The sequence below is a fragment of the Pan paniscus genome, chromosome 1, assembly GCF_029289425.2.
Source record: "Pan paniscus chromosome 1, NHGRI_mPanPan1-v2.0_pri, whole genome shotgun sequence".
Lineage (NCBI taxonomy): Eukaryota > Metazoa > Chordata > Mammalia > Primates > Hominidae > Pan > Pan paniscus.
The window spans coordinates 154,145,982-154,171,695 of NC_073249.2; the positions used below are offsets into that span (position 1 = coordinate 154,145,982).

General features: G+C 34.9%; 1 long non-coding RNA gene and 1 other non-coding gene across 3 annotated transcripts in view; one reads left to right on the forward strand and one right to left on the reverse strand.

Annotated features, from left to right (window-relative positions):
* Nucleotides 1–25,714, reverse strand: part of LOC134731091 (uncharacterized) — a 480,758-nt gene that overhangs the window by 21,945 nt on the left and 433,099 nt on the right. For both annotated transcript variants that reach the window (XR_010113162.1, XR_010113161.1), the window contains 2 exons: nucleotides 22,480–22,657; nucleotides 7,412–7,449 (listed from right to left, as the gene is read on the reverse strand). This is a non-coding gene — a long non-coding RNA (uncharacterized LOC134731091). The remainder of the gene's footprint in view (nucleotides 1–7,411; nucleotides 7,450–22,479; nucleotides 22,658–25,714) is intronic.
* Nucleotides 13,972–14,078, forward strand: LOC112438348 (U6 spliceosomal RNA). The gene has a single exon (XR_003026794.1). It is a non-coding gene; the product is annotated as a U6 spliceosomal RNA (small nuclear RNA).

The following is a 25,714-nucleotide window of genomic DNA, read 5'->3' on the forward strand; positions in this document are numbered from 1 at the left end:
TATGGTTGCCAAGGTGAGAGGAGGAAATTGGAGTAGATGTTCCATCTCCCTGCTTGTTTAGGAATCTTCATGGGAAGGTCACTCCCATACCATCCCACAGGAGCCACTGGGAATGCAAGGAGGTCTAGACTACCTGGGATGAATTGGGGACAAAGAGAAGGATGCTGATCACAGTGACTGGTATGCAGATCTTGGTGGTTACTCAACACTTCAATCAGCAGGGAAACCATGTTGAAAATACTAGCTGATATCAAGGCACTTCAGGGGCACAATTTAAATGGAGGCCCAAACTCCTAGCTAGATTTTTCACAAATCTCAGAAGCTCTGGTGGAGCCTTCCCTTGGTTTGGAAACAAAATTGTGGAATTAAGTTCCGGTGCCTGCTTAACGCTTCTCCAGACTGGGAAAAATAGCGGGGAAGCAATATAGTTCAGGACAGTAATTAAGCTCTGGTGCTCACTTTAAGTCTTCCCTGGACAAAGATATGATGACAAGACAATGATTTAGCTCCAGTGCAGTGATTTAGTTCTGGTGATCACTGTAAGTTTTTTCCAGAATGGAAAACAGTAAAGGCCAATATTTATTATGCTCTGATACTGGAAAGTAAATGTCTAACATCACCAAAGAACACTTGCAAAAACTGAAAGAGTTGGCTGTCTCCACAAATGGGCTGTCATCAATGTAAAAATGTAAGAATTGTGAAAAGTCAGGGAAATATGACACCACCAAAGGAAACAACAAACACCACCAAGAGCTCCAGTAATGAACTCAGAAGAACTGAAGATCTGTGGAATTTCTAACAGTGAAATCAGAATCATCCTCTGAAGGAAGATCAGAGAATCATTTTTAAAAATGGATGACAAAGTAAATAAAATTTGAAAGTCAATTCAGGATGAAAATGAGAAATTCAACAGAGAAATAAATTAAAAGCAAATCCCAAAGAAAAGCTTAGAAATAAGTAATACAACAGCTTAAATAAAAGCCTCATTAGAAAGCTTCAACAGGAGACTTGATCAAACAGGAATTAATTAGCAAGCTTATAGACAAAACATGTAAAATTATCTAATCAGAGGAGAAAAAAAGAATTAAAAACAATGACAAAGGCATACAAAATTTATGGGACACCATCAAGTAAACTAATTTCCATGTAATTGGAATTCCTTAAGAAGATTAAAATAGAAAAAGCTTAAAAAGCATATTTAAGGAAATAACAAACATATTTTAAATCTAGAAAAAGAAGAGGAAGACAAGATCATCCACGTATAGGGATCTCAGAAATCACCAATTACTTTCAACACAAAGAAGAATTACCCAAGTTATATCATAATCAAATTAGCAAATCCAAACACTAAAAAAAAAAATTCAGTGCAGCAGGAGAAAAGAAACATAACACAAGAAGTGGAGTCATTATATGGCTTTCAACAGATTACTTAGCAGAAGACTTGCAGACCAGAGGAGAGTAAGATGCTGTATTCAAACTACTGAAGGAAAATAAAACCTGCTTACCAAGAATACTGTAGCCCAGCAAAGCTGTTATTTAAATGTGAAGGACAGATACTTTTCCAGATAAACAAAAGCTGAAGGAATTGATCAAACAAGATATATCATACAATAAATTTAAAGGGACTTCTTCAATCTAAAAAAAAAAAGGATGCTACCAGGTAACACACAAAAAATCTGAAGGTATAAAACTCACTAGTAAAATAAGAAAGCAGAGATATTCATAATATTCTAATACTGTGATTTTGGTAAGTAAAACACATATTAGACTGTAAAGACCAAAAGCAAAACCATTGAAAACAACATAACTACAATAATTTGTTAAGAGGTAGGCAACATAAAAAAAGTAAAATGAAGCATCAAAAGTCAAAATATAGGGCTGTAGTATTAAAAGTGTAGGATTTGCTTTTGATACTTTTCTTTGAGATCAAAGTTGTTGATAGTTTCAAATAACCTGTTATAAGATATTCTTTGTAAGCCACATGGTAACCACAAAAAAAATCTGTAATAGATAAAGTAAACATAAATAGCATGGAATCAAACATATTACTAGAGAAAATCACTTAACCTTAACCACAAAGAAGGATAATAATAGAGAAAAAAATGGATTAAGAATCTACCAAAAAATTCCCACAGAAAACAAATTATAAGATGGCAATAGTAAACTCTTATCTATCAATAAGAACCTTGAATAGAAGTGGATGATATTAACCAATTAAAAGTTATAGAGTGGCTGAAAGGATTAAAAAAATAAGACCCAACAGGTTGCTGTCTTCAAGAATATCAGTCCATCTATAAAGACACGCAAAGCCAAAAAAATGTAGGGATGGCAAAAGCTATTCAATGCAAATGGAAAGGGAAAAAGAGCAGGAGTGTCTCTACTTATATCAGCTAAAATAGACTTTAAGTCAAGAAAGGTGAAATCACAAACTACTTCAGCCATCGTGGAAAACGGTTTGGCGATTTCTCAGAGAATTTAAAACAGAACTAATATTTGATCAAAAAATGTCACTACTGGGTATATAACCCCCCAAAATAATTCATTATATCAAAGAGACACACACACACGGCATATGTGTTCATTGCAGTGCTCTTCACAATAGCAAAGATGTGAGATAAACCAAGATGCCCATCAACAGTGGACTGGATAAGGAAAATGAGTTACATATACACCATAAAATACTAGGCAGCCATTAAAACAAACAAACAAACAACAACAACAATAAAAAACAAAAATCATGTCCCTTGCAGCAACATGGATATAGATGGAGATTGTTCTCAGCTTTTTTGGTTGGTTGGCCATTTATAACTGATTCCATTTTGAAGCTTGTTATTGGTTTGTTTAAGGAATCCATTTCTTCCTGGCTCAGTCTTGAGAGGGGGTTTGTGTCCAGAAATTTATTCATTTTTCTAGAATTTCCAGTTTACGTGCATAGAAGTGTTCATAATATTCCCTGATAGTTATTTATATTTCTGTGAGGTCAGTGGTAGTATCCTTTGCTGTTTCTAATTGTGTTTATTTTCTTTTATTCTTTATTAGTCTAGTTAACAGTCTATTTCATTAATCTTTTCAAAAAACTAACTCCTGGATCCATTGATCTTTTGAATGGTATTTTGTTTTCCAGTCTCCTTCAGTTCAGCTCTGATTTTGATTATTTCTTGTCTTCTGCTAGGTTTGTGTTCTTTTATTTGTGATGTTAGGTTTTTAAATTGAGATATTTCTACTTTTTTTTTTTTTTTTTTTTTTTGAGATGGAGTCTCGCTGTGCCACCCAGGCTGGAGTTCAGTGGTGCAATCTCAGCTCACTGCAACTTCTGTCTCCTGGGTTCAAGTGATTCTCGTGCCTCAGCCTCCTGAGCAGCTGAGATTACAGGTGCCTGCCACCATGCCTGGCTAATTTTTGTATTTTTAGTAGAGACAGGGTTTCACCATGTTGGCCAGCCTGGTTTCGAACTCATGACCTCAGGTGATCCACCCGCCTCAGCCTCCCAAATTGCTGGGATTAATATACAATTATGTTATTCCTGAGTATAATCACCCTATTGTGCTATCAAATAGTAGGTCTTATTCATTCTTTCTATTTTTTTGTACCCGTTAACTATCCCTTTGTCCCTCCCAACAAACCATTACCCTTCCCAGCCTCTTATAACCATCCTTCTACTCTCTATGATCATAAGTTTAATTGATTTTATTTTTAGATCCCACAAATATATGAGATCATTCAATGTTTGTCTTTTTGTGTTTGGTTTATTTCACTTAACATAATGATCTCCAGTTCCATCCATGTTGTTGCTAATGACTGGATCTCATTCTTTTTTTATCGCTGAATAGTACTCCATTGTGTATATGAACCACATTTCCTTTAGTCATTCATCTGTCAGTGGACACTTAGGTTGTTTCTAAATCCTCTCTATTGTTAACAGTGCTGCAACATACATAGGAGTGTATCCATCTCTTTGATAAACTGATTTTTTAAAATTATTTGGGATATATACCCAGTAGTGGGATTGGTAGATCATATGATAGTTTAAGTTTTAATTTTTTGAGGAACCTCTGAACTGTTCTCCATAGTGGTTGTACTAGTTTATATTCCCATTAACAGTGTAGAAGAGTTCTCTTTTCTCCACATCCTCACCAGCATTTGTTAATGCCCGTCTTTTGGATAAAATCATTTTAACTAGGGTGAGAGGATAACTCACTGTAGTTTTGATTTGCGTTTCTCTCATTATCCATGATGTTGAGCACCTTTTCATATGCCTGTTTGGCTTTTGTATGTCTTCTTTTGAGAAATATCTATGTAAACCTTTTGACAATGTTTTTATCAGATTATTAGATTTTTTTTCCAATAGAGTTGTTTGAGCTTCTTATACATCTTCTTGTTATTAACCCGTTGTCAGAGGGTAGTTGTAGTTTGCAAATATTTTCTCCCATTTTGTGGGTTGTCTCTCCACTTTGTTGATTGTATCCTTTGTTGTGCAAAAGTGTCTTAACTAGATGTGATCCCATTTGTCCATGTTTGCTTTTGTTGCCTGTGCTTGTGCAGTATTACCCCAAAAATATTTGCCCAGACCAATATCATGAATATTTTCCCAATGTTTTCTGGTGGTAGTTTCATACTTTGAGGTCTTAGAATTAAGTCTCAGGAGCTCTTGTAAGACATATCTGGGGGTAATGAATTCCCTCAGTATTTGCTTATCTAAAATATATCTTATTTCTCCTTCATTTATGCAGCTTAGTTCGTCCAGACATGAAATTTTGGGTTGGAATTTCTTTTTAATAAGAATGTTGAATATTGGCCCCAATCTTTTCTGGCTTGTAGGGTTTCTGCTGAGGGACTTGCTGTTAGCCAGGTGGGCTTCCCTTTGTAGGTGACCTGACCTTTCTTTCTAGCTGCCTTTAACATTTTTTCTTTCATTTCAACATTGAAGAATCTGATGTATGTGTCTTGGGATTGATCTTCTTATGAACTGTCTTACTGGTGTTCTCTGAATTTCCTGAATTTGAATGTTGGCCTCTTTAGCTAGTTTGGGGACGTTCTCACGAATGATATTCTAAAATATGTTTTCCAAGTTGCTTACAATCTCCCTATCTCTTTCAGGTACATCAGTGAGTCATAGATTTGTTCTCTACGTAATCCCATATTTATCAGAGGTTTTGTTCACTCATTTTCATTACTTTTTTCTGTATGCTTGTCTGATGTCTTATTGCAGTAAGCCAGTCTTCAAGCTCTGAGATTCTTTCCTTCATGTGGTGTATTCTGCTGTTAATAATTGTGATTGTATTATGAAACTCTTGTAGTTTGTTTTTCAGTTCTATCAGGTTGGTTGCATTATTTTCTATGCTGGCTATTTTGTCTGTCAGCTCCTGCATTGTTTTATTGTGATTTTTAGCGTCCTTGGATTGGCTTTCAACATACTCCTGCATCTCAATGATCTTTGTTCCTAACCATATTCTGAATTCTAATTCTGTCATTTCAGCCATCTCAGCCTGGTTCAGAGCCCTTGCTGGAGAGGTGATGCAGTTTTTTGCAGGAAGGAAGGCATTCTGGCTTTTTGAGTTGTCAGGGTTCTTGTGGTCATTCTTTCTCATCTTTGTGGGCTTATGTTCCTTCCATCTTTACAGTTGCTGACCTTTGCTATATATATATATCTCCTATTTGATGACCTCACAGGTTTGATTGTGGTATAAGGTGGATTTAGTCAAATGGCTTTGTTTCTGGAACTGCGTGGTCTAACTCTGGGACTTGTATTGTGCCTCGACTTCGTTCTCTGGCTTCTCAAGTTTAGGAATCCACGGTACTAGGGGCGCTGATGTGCTCCTGAACTACTGGTCACTACACTCCAATGGATGGTCTCAGCCAAAGCATTTATAGTGTGGTGACAGCGGGACTCCTCCTCATTTGCATGTGCCAGCAGCAGCCTTTGCGCATGGCAGGGTGCGTGCTCCTTGGCTGTGGCAGGGTGCTAGCGGGGGCTGGGGGGCCCTGTCTCCACAGAGGCATTCACCACAGCAGAAGCAATGTGGCTTTAGGGGAGATGGCGGGTGGGGGCCCCTCCTGGGAACTGCGTGCATGGTCATGCTGGTGATGGTTTTGGCACCAGGCGGGCCACTGAAGGGTGCAGGACTGTGTGCTTTTTCTGTGTGCCACAGGCAGGGGTGGTTACTCAAGGCAGGGGAAGGTCCGCTGTTCTCTGTGCATAGTTTCACTCCCATGGCTGGGAGTTGCACTGGCAGGAACGGAACAGGGCTGGCTGGCTCTGTGCCTGCCAAAGCTCTGAGTGTGATGGTGTGGTGCTGGGGCGGGTAAGTGGACTACACTCCCAGTGCAGCAGTGGCAAGGCAGAGTGCTCACACACGTGCGCTGGCAGGGCAAAGAAAGCAAAACCCACTCCTGTGCACATGCCCCGGCAAAGCTATATGATAGCTGCCGTGGGCTGGGGGAAGCTGCTGTGTAGGGAGGGAGTGGGTGGGCTGGTGCATGGCTGTGAGGGCCGCTTGCTGAAGCTCTCTGCTGGTCAGGCATGGTCCCCTGGCACAGAAGCTATGATGCAGGCCCCCAGGGCACCCGAGGCTGCTCTGCAAGCAGGCAACCAGGCTGGGGCCACCGGAGAGGCCAGCAGACCAAGGGGTCCTCAGGTCAGACTGGCCCCATCTGATGGGCAAGACTGCCCTCCAGAGTTCAGTTGCAATAGCTCCTCTAGAGCTAAAGTTTCTTAAGGGAAGCCAGGGGAGCCCAGGGGAATCACCATCCCTGGCTGTGGTCCACTACAGAGGCTCTGGCTCCAAACCCGCTGGGCTCCACATCAGCTGCCTTGCTGCCCCTTCCATTCCTCTAAGTAATATTCCCTTCCAACTCTATGTCCCTGGTGGCAAAGGGGTCTCCTCCTTCCTGAATTCCAGAGGCCTGTAGAGAGAGCAGGTAGCTCCTTGCCAGTTCTCCTTGCTAGAATTCATCCATTCTTTTAGACTCATTGGGATATTTATGACTTAATCTTATATTTAGAAAAACCTAAAGATTCCACCAAAGTCTGGTAGAAATAATTTTTAGGCCGGGAGAGATGGCTCACGCCTGTAGTCCCAGCACTCTGGGAGGCCGAGGCAGGCGGATCATGAGGTCAGGAGTTCCAGAGCAGCCTAACCAAATGGGGTGAAACCGTGTCTCTACTAAAAATACAAAAATTAGCCGGGCATGGTGGTGCACGCCTGTAGTCCCAGCTACTCAGGAGGCTGAGGCAGGAGATTCGCTTGAACCCGGGAGTCGGAGATCACGGAGCGCAGATCGCACCATTGCACTCCAGCCTGGGTGACAGAACTAGACTCTGTCTCAGAATAATAATAATGATAATAATAATAATAATAATAATAATAATAATTTTTTAAAAGTAAATGTTCCGATTATAAAATCAACTTACAAAATCAGTAACATTTGTATACACCAACAGCAATTAATCTGAAAAAAAATTGAGAAAGAAATTCAATTTACAAATAGCTGCAAAGATAACTAAAAAAACTACCTAGGAATAAATGTAATAAAAGAAGTGAAAATCTATACAATAAAACTATTAAATACTGATAAAAAATGAAAAGAACACAAAAAAAGGAGAGCTATCCCATGTTCATGGTTTGGAAGAATTAATATTGTTAATAAGTTTCATACTACCCAAAGTGGGCTACAGATCGAATGCAATACCTATGAAAATACCAGTGACAAGCTTCACAGAAATAGAAAAGCAATACTAAAATTTATATGAAGTCACAGAGTACCCTGAATAGCCTAGGAATTTTCAGCAAAAATAACAAAACTAGAGGCATCACATTATCTGATTTCAAGGTATACTACAAACTATAGTAACCAAAGCAGCATGATACTTGCAAAAAAGCAGACACATAACCCAATTGAACTGAACAGAGAACACAGAAATAAATTCACACACTTACAACCAACTAATATTTGACAACAGCGCCAAGAACATACACTGGGGAAAGAATAGCCTCTTCAATAAATGGCGCTTAAAAAGCTGGATAACCACATGTAGAAGAATGAAACGACTCCTATCTCTTACCACATACAAAAATCACATCAAAACTTATGTAAGCCTTAAATGTAAGACCTGGAATTATGAAAATAGTAGAATAAAATATTGGAAATGTAGAAGAAATATTGGAAATGGAATGGAATAATGGAAATATTGGAAGTAGTATAAGAAAATTGGAAATGGTTCAGGACATTGATTTACACAAGGATATTTTGAGTAAGGCAACAAAAATCAAACAACAGACAAATAGAATTTCGTCATGCCAAAATATTTCTGAACTTCATCAGAAACTTCTGAATTTCATCATGCCAAAAATATTCTGAATAGCAAAGAAACAGTGAATGGAATAAAGATACAGCCTACAGAATGAAAGAAAAGATTTATCTGACAATAGATTAATGACCAAAATGTATTTTAAAAAATCAAACAACTCAATAGAAAAAAACCCACATAATCTGTTTTAAAAAATGGACAGAGTATCTGAATAGATATTTATCAAAAGAAGACATGCAAATGGCTAACAGGCACTTGAAAGAATTCTTAACATAATTAACCATCAGCAAAATGCAAATCTATACTACAAAACTATAAAATCAACAAATCAAAATCACAATGAGATATCAAAGGATAGTAAAGATATCAAATGAGATAGTAAAATGACTATTATCAAAAAGACAAAAAAAAACCAGATGCTTATGAGTTTATGGAGAAAGGAGAACTCAGGTACACAGTTGGTGGAAATGAAAATTAGTACAGCCACTATAGAAAGAAGTGTGGAGTTTTCATTAAAAAATTAAAAATATACCTGCCATGTTGAACCAGAACTCACGCTGCCATATATATGTATATATCTCAAATGCGTGTGTATATATACACAAATGTGTGTGTATATATATACACAATGTGTGTGTATATATACAATTGTGTGTGTGTATATATATATACACACACACAAATATTTATATCTCAAGTGTATATATATATACACACACACAAATAAAAAATCAGTATGTTAAACAGATATCTGCATTTTGATGTTTATAGTAACACTTTTCACAATAACAAAGACATGAAATTAACATAAGTGCCCATTAACAGAAAAATGAATACAGCGAATGTATTATACATGGAATATAATTCAACCACAAAAAAGAATGAAATTCTGTCATTTGCAGCAACATGGATGGAACTGGGAGTCATCATGTTAAGTGAAATAAGCCAGGCATAAAATGACAAATTTCACATGTTATCATTGATACGTAGGAGCTAAAGAGTTGATTTCATGGAAGTAGAGAGTATAATGATGATTACCAGAGGCTGGGAAAGTTTCAGGGAGGAGAGGGATGAAAAGAGGTTGGTTAATGAGTAAAAAACAGAATTAGATAGAGGTAATAAATTTTAGTGTTCAGTAGCACAGTAGGATGACTATAGCTAACAATAAATTATTGTATATTTCAAAATAGCTAGAAGAATTGAAGTGTTCACATCACAAAGAAATAACAAATGTTGGAGGCAGTGAATATCTCAATTACCCTGATTTGATCATTACATATTTTATACATGCATCAATATAACACATGTAACTCATAAATACATATACTCATTGTGTATCAACATTTTTTTAAATTCTGAGATAAAAATATACAATAATTGAAATGAAAATTTCACTAAATGACTCAAAAGCAGAATTGATAAGGCAAAATAAATCAGTAATTGATTAAAATAGATCAGTAGATGTTCATTTCAAATTATAAAAAGAAAAAGAATTGACTTAAAATTGTCATAGATGTGTGGGAAAATATCAGATATTTTAGCACACATTTTATAGCTTTCCAGAAAAAGATGGGGCAGGCAGAAGGCAGAAAATCATTTGAAAGAAGTTTAATTAAAAATACAAACCGAAAACCATACTGATCCCAAGAAACTTATCCAACCTGAAATATGATAAACACACCAAAAACAAGAAGAAGAAAAAAAACCACAGAGCTAGACATACTAACATAAAAATGAAAAGCTTGGTCAAAGGAAAAGAAAAATTAAACCTCAGTTGCAGGAAACAATGATATGATTAACAGTTAACTTCTTATCAGAAATGACAGAAGCCAGAAAACCTTGCAATGACTTATTCAGGTTGCTAAAAAGTGAGGAAACAAACAAAAACATAAAAGCTGTCAGTAAAAAATCCCATATTTAGCAGAACTCTTTTTTTACAAGTAGTAGTGGAATAAAGACACTTCAAATAAAAAAAATACTGATATAATTCATTGGTGGTATAATTCTACTTAATAAAAAACTAAATGAACTTCAGTGTGAAAAAGATCACATTAGATGGTAATTCATATATAGAGGAAGAAACTAAAAGTACTGGAAATGGCAAATATGGGGGTACAATTTTTAAAACATGTATTATTATTCATATATACCTATATGAATATAGGTATATATATATAGGTATACATATGTATATATATAGGTATAGGTATACATATATAGGTGTACATATAGGTATATATATATATATACTCATATATGTATTATATACATAATTCTTTTATGTTTAAAACACATGTAATTACCTTAGTGGGCATTGAATTATTTTACCAAACTGATTCAAAAAACAACAGAAAAATGTAAATGTCTGTATATCAAGTAAAATATTTCATTACTAATTAAAAACCTTCCCTGAAAGAAAAGTCTAGGCCTGGTGACTTCATTGTTGAATTTTATAAAACTATGATGAAAGTACTAATGTCAAACCTGGACACCCTTTTTTACAAAATAGAGGAGAAAAGATTACTTTCTGACTAATTTTGTTAGGTCAGTACCACTTTGTCACCAAAGGCAGAAAAAGACATCACACAACAATAGAACAAGCAAAAAATAACAAAATAACTATGAAACAATATCACAGACTCTCAAAGATGTGAAAATCTTTAACAAAATGTCAGTAAATCTAACTCAGCAAGAATTAAAGTATTACCAAGTATATGCAAGCTTGGTTTAAAATCTGAAAAGCAATATAATACACTATGTAAACTGAATAAATTAAATATTAGATAATATCAATAGACACAAAAACGCTTGACAAATTCACGTATTTAGCATGGAAACTCTTAAAAACAATAGAAATCACCCTCTTCATCCTGACAAAGGACATATTAAAAACCTAAGCTGTCATTTTACTTAATGGTAAGACTGATGCCCTCTACTGTCTTCCCTTCTGAAAAAGCAAAGTTGTCTGCTTACACCAATTCCACTCAACAATATTGGACATTCTAGACAGTGTAATAAGAACAGATAAAAAAATATATTCACTCATATTTGAGTAAAGGATGTAGAACATAATCATGCATATAGCTATGGAAATTAATACATGATTTTAACAAGATCAATATAAACATCAGTTTTATTTCTATCAGCAACAACAATCTGAAAATTAAATTAGAAAATTAAATTGATTTTATTGAAAATAGCTTCAGAAAAAATGGAAATAATAAGTTTAAGAAAATATATTCAAGACTTGCACACTAAAAATCATAAAATATAGCTGAGATCAATTACAGAAGACTTGAATAAATGGAGCAATACACCATGATCATGAATTTGAAGACTCAATATAGATAAAATGTCAGATTTCCCAAAGTGATGTAGAGATTTGACACAATACCAGTAAAATTCCTGGCATTGTTTTGTGGAAATTAACACAATTATTCTAAAATGTATATTTAAACTCTTTAAATTCCTTTTTATTTTACATACATTTTAAAATAATTTAATATATTTCTTTTATGCAAAAATCATAAAAACAATTTAAAAATGAGATTTTAGAAGAAATAACTGTCACTTACAAAAAGATATAAGATAATGAAAAAGCAGCCACAGAATGGTTTAAAATATTTGCAAAGCATACATCTAACAATATATTGCATCCAGTATAAAGAAAGAATGCTTACAACTTAACAATAAGAAAAATGGCTCAATAAATAATGGTCAAATATTTAAAGAAACACTTCCCAAAAGAAGATATATGAATGACCAACACACATAAAAAGGAGGTCTACATCATCAATCATTAGGAAAATGGCAACTATAACCACAATGAGATTTTATTACACATTCCCTAAAATAACTAAAAATGAAGAAAACTGATAATACCATGAATATGTAGAGAAACTAGAATCTTCATATATTGGCTGGTGGGAATGCAAAATGGTACAGGCACTTTAAAAGTGATTTATAACTTCTTAAAAAGGTACACCACTGACCAAGCACCTCCCATTTTAGTTACCTGCTAAGAAAAATGAAAACAGATGTCAAACACAGATGTGTATTTGAATGTCTTAAAAGTATTATCTAACATAGCTATAAACTGTAAACCATTCAAATATCCTTCATCTGGCTAATGAGTAAAGAAAATACAGTATACCTATACATTGGAATGCTATTCAGCAATAATAAGAAATCAACTACTGATACAAATAGCATCCACCATGAATGAATCTCAAAAATAGCACACCAAGTGAATGAAGCCATACACAAGAGTACATACTGTATGATTATATGAAATCCTAGAAAAAGGGGAAACAGTAAAAGAAAGTTAGCAGTCAATGGGTGTTGGGGGATTGGAGCACAGATGTAATGCAAAGGAGCATGAGAAATTTCTTTGAGGTGATGGACGTGTACTAAAACTTGATTGTGATGGTTCTCATATCATTCCATTCATTTACCAGAAATAATTAAATCCTGCACTTAAAATATGTGAATTTTATTTATAGAAATTTTATACATAAAGATATAAAAAATCAGAAAAAATATCATGGATGAACTTTTTATTCCTTAAAATGTCTAACGTTTGACCATTTAAGTATGGTGCTAGCTCGAGGTTTTTCTCAGATGCCTCTTATTAGAGATGCCCATTTTGTCTATTTTGCTGAGTATTCCTATTCTATATACTGAATTGTGTTAAATGATTATTTTGCATAAATTGAAAAGTTTACAAGAAAAGTTGATTTTTTTTTCTATTTTTAATGTGATGAATTGCATTCATGATTTGAGTAGGAATCAACACACAGAGTCATGATGTATACATATTTATTTTTTGCTGGTTACAACTCGTTAATATTTTGTGATAAGATTTATACATCTTTTCATTTGGGCTATTAGTCTTTAATTTGAGAGATCTTTTGGCATCATGATTATCTCAGCTTTTTAAAATCAGAAGAAAAGTGTTAGCTTCTCCATTATCTGGAAGTTTTTATTGAATTGATATTCTTGCATCCTAAAATGCTTAGTAGAATGCCTTATCAAAATCAGCAGGATCTCTAGTCTTCCTGTGAAAATATTTTAATAACATTTAATTCCTTTTTAATAGATTACAAATGTAGTTTTTTTTTGTCAGTCTCACTAATTTGTATTTTCCAAAGAATCGCCTTTGTATAATTGTCAAACCTATTGGCATTGAGTTATTTATATTTCTTTATCATTTTTTATATCCATAGGAACTTTAGTGATATTCTGTTTTTTATTCTAGTTATTGGTAGTTTGTGTTTTGTCTTTTTTGTCTTAATCTTGCTGATGATAAGATTTGTCAGCATTATTAATTTTTTTACATAATCAACTGTAGGCTTTGTTATTTCTCTCTATTTTTTCTATTTTGTTGATTTCTGATCTTATCCTTAATGTATGCATTCTTCTACTTAATTTGTATTTAATTTCCCCTTTTTTTCTTAGCTTCTCAAATGGAATTGTAGATTACTAATTTTTGACCTTTTTATTTTTAAATTATATAGATTTGAAATTATGAATTTCTTTTTAAACCCTGCTTTAGATACATCACACAAATTTTGATACTTTGTTTTACCGTTTTTAGAAATGTTTTCTAATTTCCCTTATGAATTCTTATTTGACTCAGGAGTTATTTAGAAGTATGTTGTTTACTGCCCACTGGGGCAGCACATATACTAAAACTGCACTGATACAGAGAGCATTAGCATGACCCCTGTGAAATGATGGCATACAAATTCATGAAACATTTCAAATTTTTCACAATAAAATGATATAGGAGCTTAAGGATGAAATAGCCGGTATAAAAAAAAGAACCTAATAGATCTGACAGAGCTGAATAACACAATGCAAGAATTTCACAGTGTAATCGCAAGTATTAACAGCAGAATAGACCAAGCAAAGGAAATAATCTCAGAACATGAATAATGGCAGTCTGAAATAAGACAGTCAGACAAAAATAAAGGAAACTAATAATAAGGAATGAATAAAACCTCTGAGAAATATGGGATTATGTAAAGAGGCCAAATCTATGTGAATCATTGGCATTGCTGAAAAGGAGGGGAAGAAAGCAAACAACTTGGAGAACATATTTCAATGTTTTGTGTATGATATCAGTTATCAATACAGGAAATCCAGGATATAGGATATTGTCCATGAAAATTTATCAAACCTTGCTAGAGAAGCCAACAGTCAAATTCAAGAAATACAGAGAACGCCTACAAGATTCTACACAAGAAGATTCTTTGTAAGACACATAATCATCAGAAATTCCAAAGTCAAAATGAAAGAAAGAAAGTGAAAGGCAGATAGAAAGGGTAGGCCACCTACAAGGGGAAGCCCATCAGGCTAATAGTGGACCTCTCAGGTGAAACCCGGGAAGCCAGAAAAGATTGAGGACCTATATTCAACATTCTTAAAGAAAAAATCTTCAACAAAGAATTTCATATCCAGCCAAACTAAGATTTCTATGCAAAGGGGAAATAAGATTCTTTTCAGATCAGCAAATGTTGAGAGAGTTTGTTATGACCAGACCTGCCTTACAAGAGATCTTGAAAGAAGAAGTAAATATAGAAAGATCACTACCAGCTAATACAAAAGCACAGTTAATTATACATACCAGTGACACTACAATGCAACCGTGCAAACAAGCCAGCATAACTTAAAAGGCATAGCGTGGCAAGCGGGATGAAAAATCAAGAACTTTTGTTATTGTGTCTTCAGGGGACTCATCTCACATGTAATGACACCCAGAGGCTCAAAATAAAAGGATGGAGGAAAATCTACCAAGCAAATGGGAAACAGAAAAACACAGGGATTGCAATCTTGATGTCAGACAAAACAGATATTAAACCAATAAAGATTAAAAAAAAAAGACAAACAAGGGCATTACATAATGGTAAAAGGTTCAATTCAACAAGAAGACCTAACTATCCTAAATATGTATGCACCCAACACAGGAGCACCCAGAGTGATAAAACAAGTTCTTAGATAACCTGCAAAGAGACACAGATTGTCACACAATAATAGTGCAAGACTCCAACACTTCACTGACAGTATTAGACAGATAATAGGGGCAGAAAATAGAGATATTCAGGAACTGAAGTCAACATTGGACCAAATGGATCGGGCAGACCTCTACAGAACTTTCTACTGCAAACCAACAGACTATACATTCCTCTCATTGCCATATGGCACATGCTTTAAAATTGGTCACATAATTGGACATAAAACTATCCTCAGCAAATGCAAAAAAATACCCTGAAATCATACCAAACACACTCTCAAACCACAGCACAATAAAAATAAAAGTCAAAGCTAAGAACATTGCTCAAAACCATGCGATTACATGGAAATTAAACAACATACTCTTGAATGACTTTTGGGTAAATAATGAAGTTAAAGAAGAAATCAAGAGGTTCTTTGAAACTAATGAGAACAAAGATATAGCATATCAGAATCTCTGTGACACAGAGCTAAGGCAGCGTTAAGAGGAAAATTCATAGCATTAAATACCTGCTTCATAAAGTTAGAAAGATCTCACATTAACAACATAACATCACAATGGAAAGAATTAGAGAAGAACAAATCAAGCCTAAAGCTAACAGAAGACAAAAAATAACCCAAATCAGAGCTGAACTGAAGTAAACTGAGACATTAAAAAACCATTTAAAAGATCAACAAATATAGGAGTTGTTTTTTTTTGAAAAAAATAATAAAATAGGCTGCTAAACAGATGAATGATGAAGAATAGAGAGAAAATGCAAATAAACACAGTTAGAAATGATGCAGGGTATGTTACCATTGAACTCCCAGAAATACAAACAACCATCAGAAACTACTATGAACACCTACCTCTATGCACACAAACTAGAAAACCTATAAGAGATTGATAAATTCCTGGACACATATGACCTCCCAAGGCTGAACCAGGGGGGAACTGATTCCCTGAACAGACCAACAATGAGCTCTGAAATTGAATCAGTAATAACCTACCAACCAAAACAAGCCCAGGACCTGATGGCTTCACAGGCTAATTCTACAAGATTTACAAAGAAGAGCTGGTACCATTCCCACAGACACTATTCCAAAAAATTGAGGAGAGATTCCTCCCCAATTCATTTCGCAAGGCCGGCATCATCCTGGTACCAAAACCTGGCAGAGATATAAGAAGAAAAGACAATTTCACACCAGTATCCTTGAAGAACATGGATTCAAAAATCTTCAACAAACTACTTGATAAGTGAATCCAGCAACACTAAAAAATTAATCTACCACAATTAAGTAGGCTTCACCTCCAGGATGCAAGGTTGATTAAAAATATGCAAATCAATAAATGTGATTCATCACATAAACAAAACTAAAGACAAAAACCACACGATTCTCTCAATAAATGCAGGAAAGACTTCTGATCAAATTTAAAACCAATTCATGTTAAAAACTCTCAATAAACTAGGTATTGAAGGACCATACCTCAAAATAATAAGATCCATCTATGACAAACCCACAGCCAACATCATACCGAATGGGCAAAAGCTGAACACATTCACCTTGAAAACTGGCACAAGACAAGGATGCCCTCTCTCACTACTCCTATTCAACATAATATTGGAAGTCCTAGCCAGAGCAATCAGGCTATAAAAAAAATAAAGGGCATCCAAATAGAAAGGAAGTCAAACTATCTCTGTTTGCAGACATGATTCTATATCTAGAAAACCCCATAGTCTTAACCTCAAAAGTTCCTTCAGCTGATAAAAATCTTCAGCAAAGTTTCAGGATACAAAAATCAGTGTATGAAAATCATTAGAATTTGTATACATCAACAACAGCCAAGCTGAGAGCCAAATCAGTAACACAATCCCATTACAATTGCCACAAAAAGAATAAAATAGAATACAGTTAACCAGGGAGGTGAAAGATCTCTACAGTGAGAATTACAAAATACTGCTCAAAGAAATTAGGGAAGACACAAGCAAATGGAAAAACATCCCATGCTCATGGATAGAATCAATATGATTAAAATGGCCATATTGACTAAAGCAATTTACAGATTCAGTGTGACTCTATCAAACTACCAATGGTATTCTTCACAGAACTAAATAAAATAATAAAAAATAAAATAAACTATTTTAAAATTCACATGGAACCAAAAAAGAGCCAGAATAACCAAAGCATTCCTAATCAAAAAGGACAAAGCTGGAGGCATCATGCTACCTGACTTCACGCTATACTACAGAGATACAGTAACCAATACAGCATAGTACTGGTACAAAAACAGACACCTAGACCAATGGAACAGAATAAAGAGTGCAGAAATAGGACCATGTATCTATGACCATCTGATCTTCAACAGAGCTGACAAAAACAAGCAATGGGGAGAAAACTCCCAATTCAATAAATGTTGTTGGGATAATTGGCTAGCCATATGCTGAAGATTGAAGCTGGACCTGTTCCTTACACCATATACAAAAATCAAGTCAAGATGGCGTAAAGACTCAAATGTAAAACCCAAAACTGTAAAATCCTGAAAGACAGCCAAGGTAATACCTTCCTGGACATAGCAACGGGCAAAGATTTTATGACAAAAAATACCAAAAGCAATCACAACAAAAGCAAAAAAATTGACAAATGAGATCTAATTAAACTTCTAATTAGAGCTTCTGCACAGCAAAAGGAACTATCAACAGAATAAACAGACAACCTACAGAATGGGATAAAATTTTTGCAAATACCCAAAAAAGGTCTAATATCCAACATCTATAAGGAACCAAAACAAATTTACAAGAGAAAAACAAACAGCCCCATTAAAAAGTGGGCAAAGTACATGAACAGACACTTCTCAAAAGAAGACATACATGCAGCCAACAAGCATATGGAAAAAAAGCTCAATATCACTGATGATTAGAGAAATGCAAATCAAAACCACAATGATATACCATCTCACACCACTCAGAATGGCTATTACTAAAAAATTGAAAAAACAACAGATACCTGAAAGATTGTGGAGAAAAGGGAACATTTTCACTCTCACTGTTGGTGAGAGTGTAAATTAGTTCAACCATTGTAGAAAGCAGTATTATTATTCCTTAAAGACCTAAAAGCAGAGCTACCATTTCACCCAGCAATCCCATTACTGGGTATATACTCAGAAGAATATAAATAATTCTACCATAAAGACAAACACATGAATGTTCGCTGCAGCATCAGTAACAAGAGCAAGACATGGAATCAACGTAAATCCCTATCAATAGTAGAGTGAATGAAGAAAATGTGGTATGTATTCACTATGAAATGCTATGCAGCCATAAAAAAAAAAAAAAGATCATGTCTTTCGTGGAAACATGGATGTAGCTGGAGGCTATTTTCCTTAGCAAACTAATACAGAAACAGAAAACCAAATACCACATGTTCTCTCTTATAAGTGGGTGCTAAAGGATGATAACTCATCAACACAGAGAAGGAAATAACAGACACTGGGATCTACTTGCGAGGAGGAAGGGGAGCAGAAAAAATAACTATTGGATACTAGGCTTAATACCTGGGTGATCAAATAATCTCTGTACAACAAACCCCTGTGACATGAGTTTACTATATAACAAACGTTCACATGTACCCCCAAACCTAAATAAAATTTGTAAAAAAAAAACAAAAACAAAAACAAAAAACAAAAAAAATGTATTTTTTAAAATTTCCAGATATTTGGGGATTTTCTAGATATCTCAATTACTTGATTTTTAATTAATTCCATGGTGCTCAAAACATATTCTATAACGTTGGTTTTTTTTTTTTGTAATAGCTATTCCAAATGAGGTGAGGTGGTAACTCACTGTGGTTTTGATTTGCATTTCCACAATGATTCGGGATGTTGAGTATTTTTCATGCACATATTAGCCATTTGTATGTCTTCTTTCGAGAAATGTCTAATCATATATTTTGCTCGTTTTTAAATCAAATATCTGTTGTTTGGCTATTGATTTTTTTGAGTTCCTTACATATTCTGAATACTAACGCATTGTCAGATTCAGTTTGTGCATATTTTCTTTCATTTTGTAGGTAGTCTCTTCGCTCTGTTGATTGTTTTCTTTGCTCTGCAGAAGCTTTTTCGTTTGATGTAATCTCATTTGTCTATTTTTACTTTGATTGTGTTTTTGAGGTCTTATTCAAAAAATCTTTGCCCAAATCAATGTCATGAAGCATTCAGCCTACATTTTCTTCTAATAGTTTTAATATTTTGAGTCTTACATTTAAGTCTTTAATCCATTGGAATGCTGATGAGGATGTGAAGAAAGGGGAAATCTTATACATTGGTTGCAGGAATGTAAATTAGTACAGCCATTATGGATAACAGTAGGGAAGTTCCTTTAAAAAGTAAAATAACATGGGACTACCATATGATCCAACAATACTACTACTGGGTATATATCAAAGAAAATAAAATCAATACGCCAAAGAAATATCTCCACTCTCAGGTTTACTGCAGCGCTATTCACAACAGCTTAGACATGGAATCAACACCTAAGTGTTCATCAATAGATGAATGGATTTTTAAAATGTGGCACATATACACAATGGAATACTATTCAGCCATAAAAAGAAATGAAAACCTGTCATTTGTGACAACATGGATGAAACTTATAGACAATGTTAAGTGAATTAAGCCAAGCACAGAAGGACAAATACTGCATGATCTCACTCCTACTGGAAATTTTTTAAAAATTGATTTTTAGAAGGAGAATAGTAATTGCTACAGGCAGGGGAGGCGAGGGAGAAAGGACTGTTAAAGGGACGGGTTAGTCAACAGGCATACAGTTATAGTAAGATAGGAGAAATAAGTTCTTGTTCTATTGCACAGCAGGATGACTGCAGTTAACAATAATGTATCATATATTGCCAAATGGCTGAAAGCGAGGATTTGGCACGTCCTCACCACAAAGAAAGGACATGTGTTTGAGGTGATGAATATGCTAACTTCCCTGATTTGATTATTACAATAAGTATCAAAGCATCACACTGTACCCCATAAATATATGCAATTATCATGTCAATTTAAAACAAAACTTTAAACATTTATTTTGAAATATCTTGAGACTTACTGAGTGTTATATATTGAGGCTAAACATATAAACTATCTCAGTTTTGATTTTATGTAAGACAATACATATACAAAATGTACATTCTTTATCTGTTGGTTTCTTTAATTGAAATATTATTACTTGAACCTCATTAATGAAGGACATCTTCATGGGATACAGAATTTTGGGCTGACTTTTAATTTTTTTGCCATTTAATGATGAGGTTTTCTTGTCTTCTGATTTCTACTGTATCTGTTAAAAAATTCAGCCATCAATTCTTATAGTTGTGCCATTGTACATAATGATTCATACTTTCTTTTTATTTTTCTGGCTTCTTTATCTGTTATACATGGCTCTCTTTTCTCTAGGACTGTGCCCTGCATTCTCAGCTACCTCAGCATTCCCTAACTCCTCTATTCATTTGAGGGCTCCTACCTCCTGGACTGTTCAGGAAAAGGCCCTGCAGAAAAAAAAAAAAAAAGTGAGGAAAATACTACACACTTCCTTTCTATGTTTGCTTTCTTTCACAATCCTGTGCTGCCCCGTATCCAATGCCTGAAGCTCATTGCTCATAAATATATTCTTCAGTTTTATAATTGTGAGTAAGGTAGGGTAACTCCAATACCAATTATTCCTTTGTGCATATGAAAATCACACTTTAATGGGGAAATAGATAGTAAACAAGATAATTTTAAAACTTCTATGTTAGGTACTAAAGACTAAGAAGAAAATAAATCAGAAGCATGGATAAGGAAGGTTGTGTAGGTATGGTGGGGGAGCAAAGAACATCGTAAAAGAAGCATTTGATATTTTTGAAAAATCATGCAATGAAAGATTCACTGTGAAAATGTTCTTAGAAGAAAGTTAAGAGAGCCATGCAGATATTGGCAGGAAGGGCCTTCTAAGACAGAGGAGTAGCCAGTACAAAAGGGTATGTGGCAGGAATACATATGGCATGTTGGTAGGAAAGTGAGGTGGCCATTGAGACTAGACCTAAATGAAGGAGAGAGTGCTAGGAAATGAATTTACAGGTATAAGTGAGGATCAGATTGGGTAACATTTCCATCACTTGCAAAAATCTATTGCTTTCTTTGAGCATAATAGGAAGACAGCAGAGGGCCTTGAGCACAGATATTTTACTATCTCTGGCTTTCATGTGACACAAAAAGTCCTTGGGAACCAGATTTAGGACTCTGAAACAAACTTGAGTCCTGTGAATGTGGTGGAGTTGCAAAGCCTTTGTGTTTGGAGGAAACTTACCTGACTGGTTGTATACCACAAGGTTCTCTTGATGTACTATGCCTCGCTAATCTCAGAGCAGTTTGGGCCTGCCACTGGACATCTCTGGATCTCAATCAAGGAATATTCTGTACAATCATTGGCCAGCTGCCTAAGCTAAATTGTGCCAGTTAGCTTTTACTTTAGTAAAATAACTTCTACATTCTCAGGTATGAGAATATTTTCCATAGGGGGGATTCCACAGTTATTTAGTTTTTTAATTTAAAGGACAGTGACTGTGCTGTGATCTTGAGTGAAGAGTTTATTCACAAATCACTCAATGAAAGCACATCAGTTTGATTGCTTGGATTATAAAGTACACCTCTATTCCAAGTGGCTTAAACAATAAAGGGGAATCATTGGCTCCTGTAACTTGAAGTTACAGTGGTTCAGTAATGTCATCAAGGACTCAATTTCTTTCAGACTCTCTGTTGTGCCATACAAAAATCTGGCTTCACGCTACATCTGGCTTCCCTGTAAGTGCTAATATGGCTGCCAGCAGTTGGGCAACATGGTACATTCCCATCCAGCAGCACAGAGGACATCAAATAAATATCTGACTTTCCTACTAATTGAAACACTGTGAACAGGTCCCTGTGTTCAGGGGAGTGTCATGTTATGACTGGTCAAGACTTAAGCTACGTGAAATATTGTGGAAAGAGAGATAGGATAGCCCTTATTGATTTAAACAACAGGGAGCCTACCTATTGTGACAGAAGTGAAACTAATATCACCCTAATCAAAGCTGATACAGCATGGGAAAGAATGGAATGGGTGCTGAAAAGAAGATGAAAATAAAGAAATAAAATTCACCAGTGCCAGGATGTCTTCATTCAGTCTACTCATATCTAGAAAGCAGACTCAGCAGACTCCAGTTTTCATCCTCACAAGTGGAAGACAGGATGAAGATCACTAGCATCTGAGTCCTCCTTGGAATGAATGGGCTCTACCACTGTTGTGGAGCTGTCAGTTATGATGGTATAGGATTGAGCTATATTAGGAGAAAGTAGAGATAAAGTAAAACAGAGTATTTTAGAGCTGCTAAAAGTTCTGATTATGGCCACAGAACAGAAAAACAGGTTTCAACAGGTGAATTTTCAAAGCAGTTTGGAAAAGAAGGCAACCTCCATTAATCACTGGATATCTCTGATTGCTTTTGAAGACCTCTCATTTTAAAAACATTAATATTCATCCAAGAATATGAGAGCACAATTGTTAAGTTGTAGCTTAGGATTTTTCTTTTGGAGATAGAAGTATATCTTGCAAGTGTGATTACAGTTGGCTACAAAATTTGCTTAAGCACAAAGAGAATAGAAAATGAATATATCAATAATATTTTGAAACAATAAAAAGAAAAATAGTAATGGTAAATGCTCACATTTAATCGAGTACTTGCTGTGTAGTAGCAAAGAAATTTACATGTGTTTACATATTTGATCCCCATAATTCTATGAAGCAACTGAGATATAGAGAACTTAAACACCTTACTTAGACTCCGGGCCAGCAAGCAAAAAGCATAGCTGAGAGATGCTCACAGGCACTCTGACTTTAACACTCATCCTCATAAGTATTCATCTCTGTCTAGGAAGTCATGTAAGATCTTTTTCATTAGTTGTTACAAAATGTATACGTAAACTGATGAGATTTGACTGAAAATATGTTTCTATATTCATCATCTTTTTTGATCCTTCCTGTAACCCCGAAAACTTAGATTTTATAGGATTGGCACAAAATATGGGAGGCTGAACACAGCTAATTAACATAGATCACATATACTGGGGTTCTGGAAAAGATCCACATACTGAGTTTATTTCACAGGAATCTAGGCCCCAAGCTATAATAGCATAATTTAATTACATACCGTCTTCAGAGATATCCCCCCAAATTTACAAATGAGTTGCACATTTACTGAAACCAAAAGAATGGGAAGAAAATGTAAGATAAGCTAGAATAGGGTGGGAGTAGAATGAGAAGCAAATTCAGGAAGCTGAAAAAAGATATTAAAATAATCACTAAAAGAAGGATATAGGCTTGAATAAGGTATAGAGTTGAGTACAGAGTCAGAAGAATAGAAAGAACCATGGGAAAGAGCATAGAATGCTAGGTCGAACATGTATGTGGATAGACATTCTTGAAGTACTAAAAAGAAAGGAAGGCTGACCTTTGCTGACTGTAATTGTTCTATGTGTTCATAATGGAACATCCATTTAAGAATACAGATAATAAGTAGGCAATTTCAATAACCCAAAACAATATTTATCTTTTCTATGGATTTTTCCAAACCAACAATATGTAAGTGCCAGTTCATTATTTGTTTCCTTTAATTTATTTACTTCCCACCCATTAAGTTTCCAGTTCTGCACTGGTGTTCTGTTATTGTTTACTCCTTCAATCAAAAGCTCCTGAGTGTTTAGAGTGTGTTCAGTTCTGTGCTTAGACTCTGGTTCTAGAGATGACAAAAACACAATTCTTGGCTAACAATCCCTTAAAGGAGACAAGCATGTTAATCATGAGATCACAATTTAATGAGTGCCATGAATGTAACACAGAAACTGATTCCTGATTTACTGACTGGAAACATTTGATACATAAGTATTTAAAATTAACATGAGATGAGATTAAAAAGAGCATCTGCTCAGAAATCAGGTATCCACACAAAAGAAAGAAAGAAAAAAAAAAGATTGGCAAGAAAGGAACCCAGCAGAGGAGAGCAGCCTCAAGAATAACTGACTGCAGACATAAACAACCAGAGGGCCTGAACCAGTTTTCTTATCACTGCCACAAAGAGAGAATAATAACAATAAAGACAAATGGCAGGGTCACCAACTCAGATATGAAAATTGCCAATAAAAACCAATACATCAGACATATTAGAAAAGAAACTTTGCTTTGAGAATGAATCATAGACCCTTGTGATCACTGAAGCCTGTAATATAGCTCTAGAATATTTCAGCTACTTATTATTCCATCCTATCAGATTTAGAAAAACGACAGGCTGAATGCTCAGCCTGTCTAAGCTATTTCAGAAATTAATTCCAAATATTAAACCAAAGAGAACTGCTGCAAAATGTAAGGAGCATACAAGCTTGCTAAGCCTGAATGGTGATAATAAAACTTGCACGGGTGCTACAGTGTTCTAATCAATGTCTAATTGACTCACTAATTAAAAAATTCTGTCATATAGTTTTTCTATAGCTAAAAAGCCTACTAAAATCTGGGAATTTATTTTTGAGCTAGAGTTTATAGTCAGACATTTGTTACAAGTCAAAAAGTTCAACAGCTACTTTAAAAATATATTTATATTTTAGATGGGTTCTCATTGACTGGTAGTCAGCCAGCTGCCAAATTTTTAGGTATTCTTTTTCTAATATAAGTCCATATTAATTCTCAACTAACATAGCACAGCTACTTGACCAATATAGTAGGCAGAAAAATAATGAGGGATATGGATACTTTCCCAAGTAAACTAATGAAAAATACTAAGCCTTATTGTATCTTGAATAGGTGATAAGCAATGTTATTCTGATATTTAAAAAACTGTATAGAAATACATGCACACACATATGTATAAATAAGTATATACTCACACAATTTTTTTCTTGGAAAGCAGGCCTTCTCCAGTTGCAAGCCCAGTATATTGAAGCAAATCATATAAATCAGCTAATCTTCTTGATTTTATAAAGAAACATGTTTAAATCATCCCAAATGCATGGGAATTTATCTTATTTTATAATAACATATATCTAAAATGTTTTCCTTTTAGTTACTTCCATTTTACAACACACACACACACACACACACACACCCTTGATATTTGCCTATGTACACTAAGTAAAATAGTGTCCCTATTTGCCGAGTAGTAGTAAACAGAAGAATTGATCGCTACGACAGAGCCTTCCATTGCCCACAAGAAAGCTTCTCCATGAGCTTAACATGATCCCGCCCACCTGCTACCCTTATTTAATCTAGAAATAGACACTTTACTGAATCTGAGTCAGTTGCAATTTCTCCCGATGAATACAGATTTGAGAGTAAGAAATATTATGTT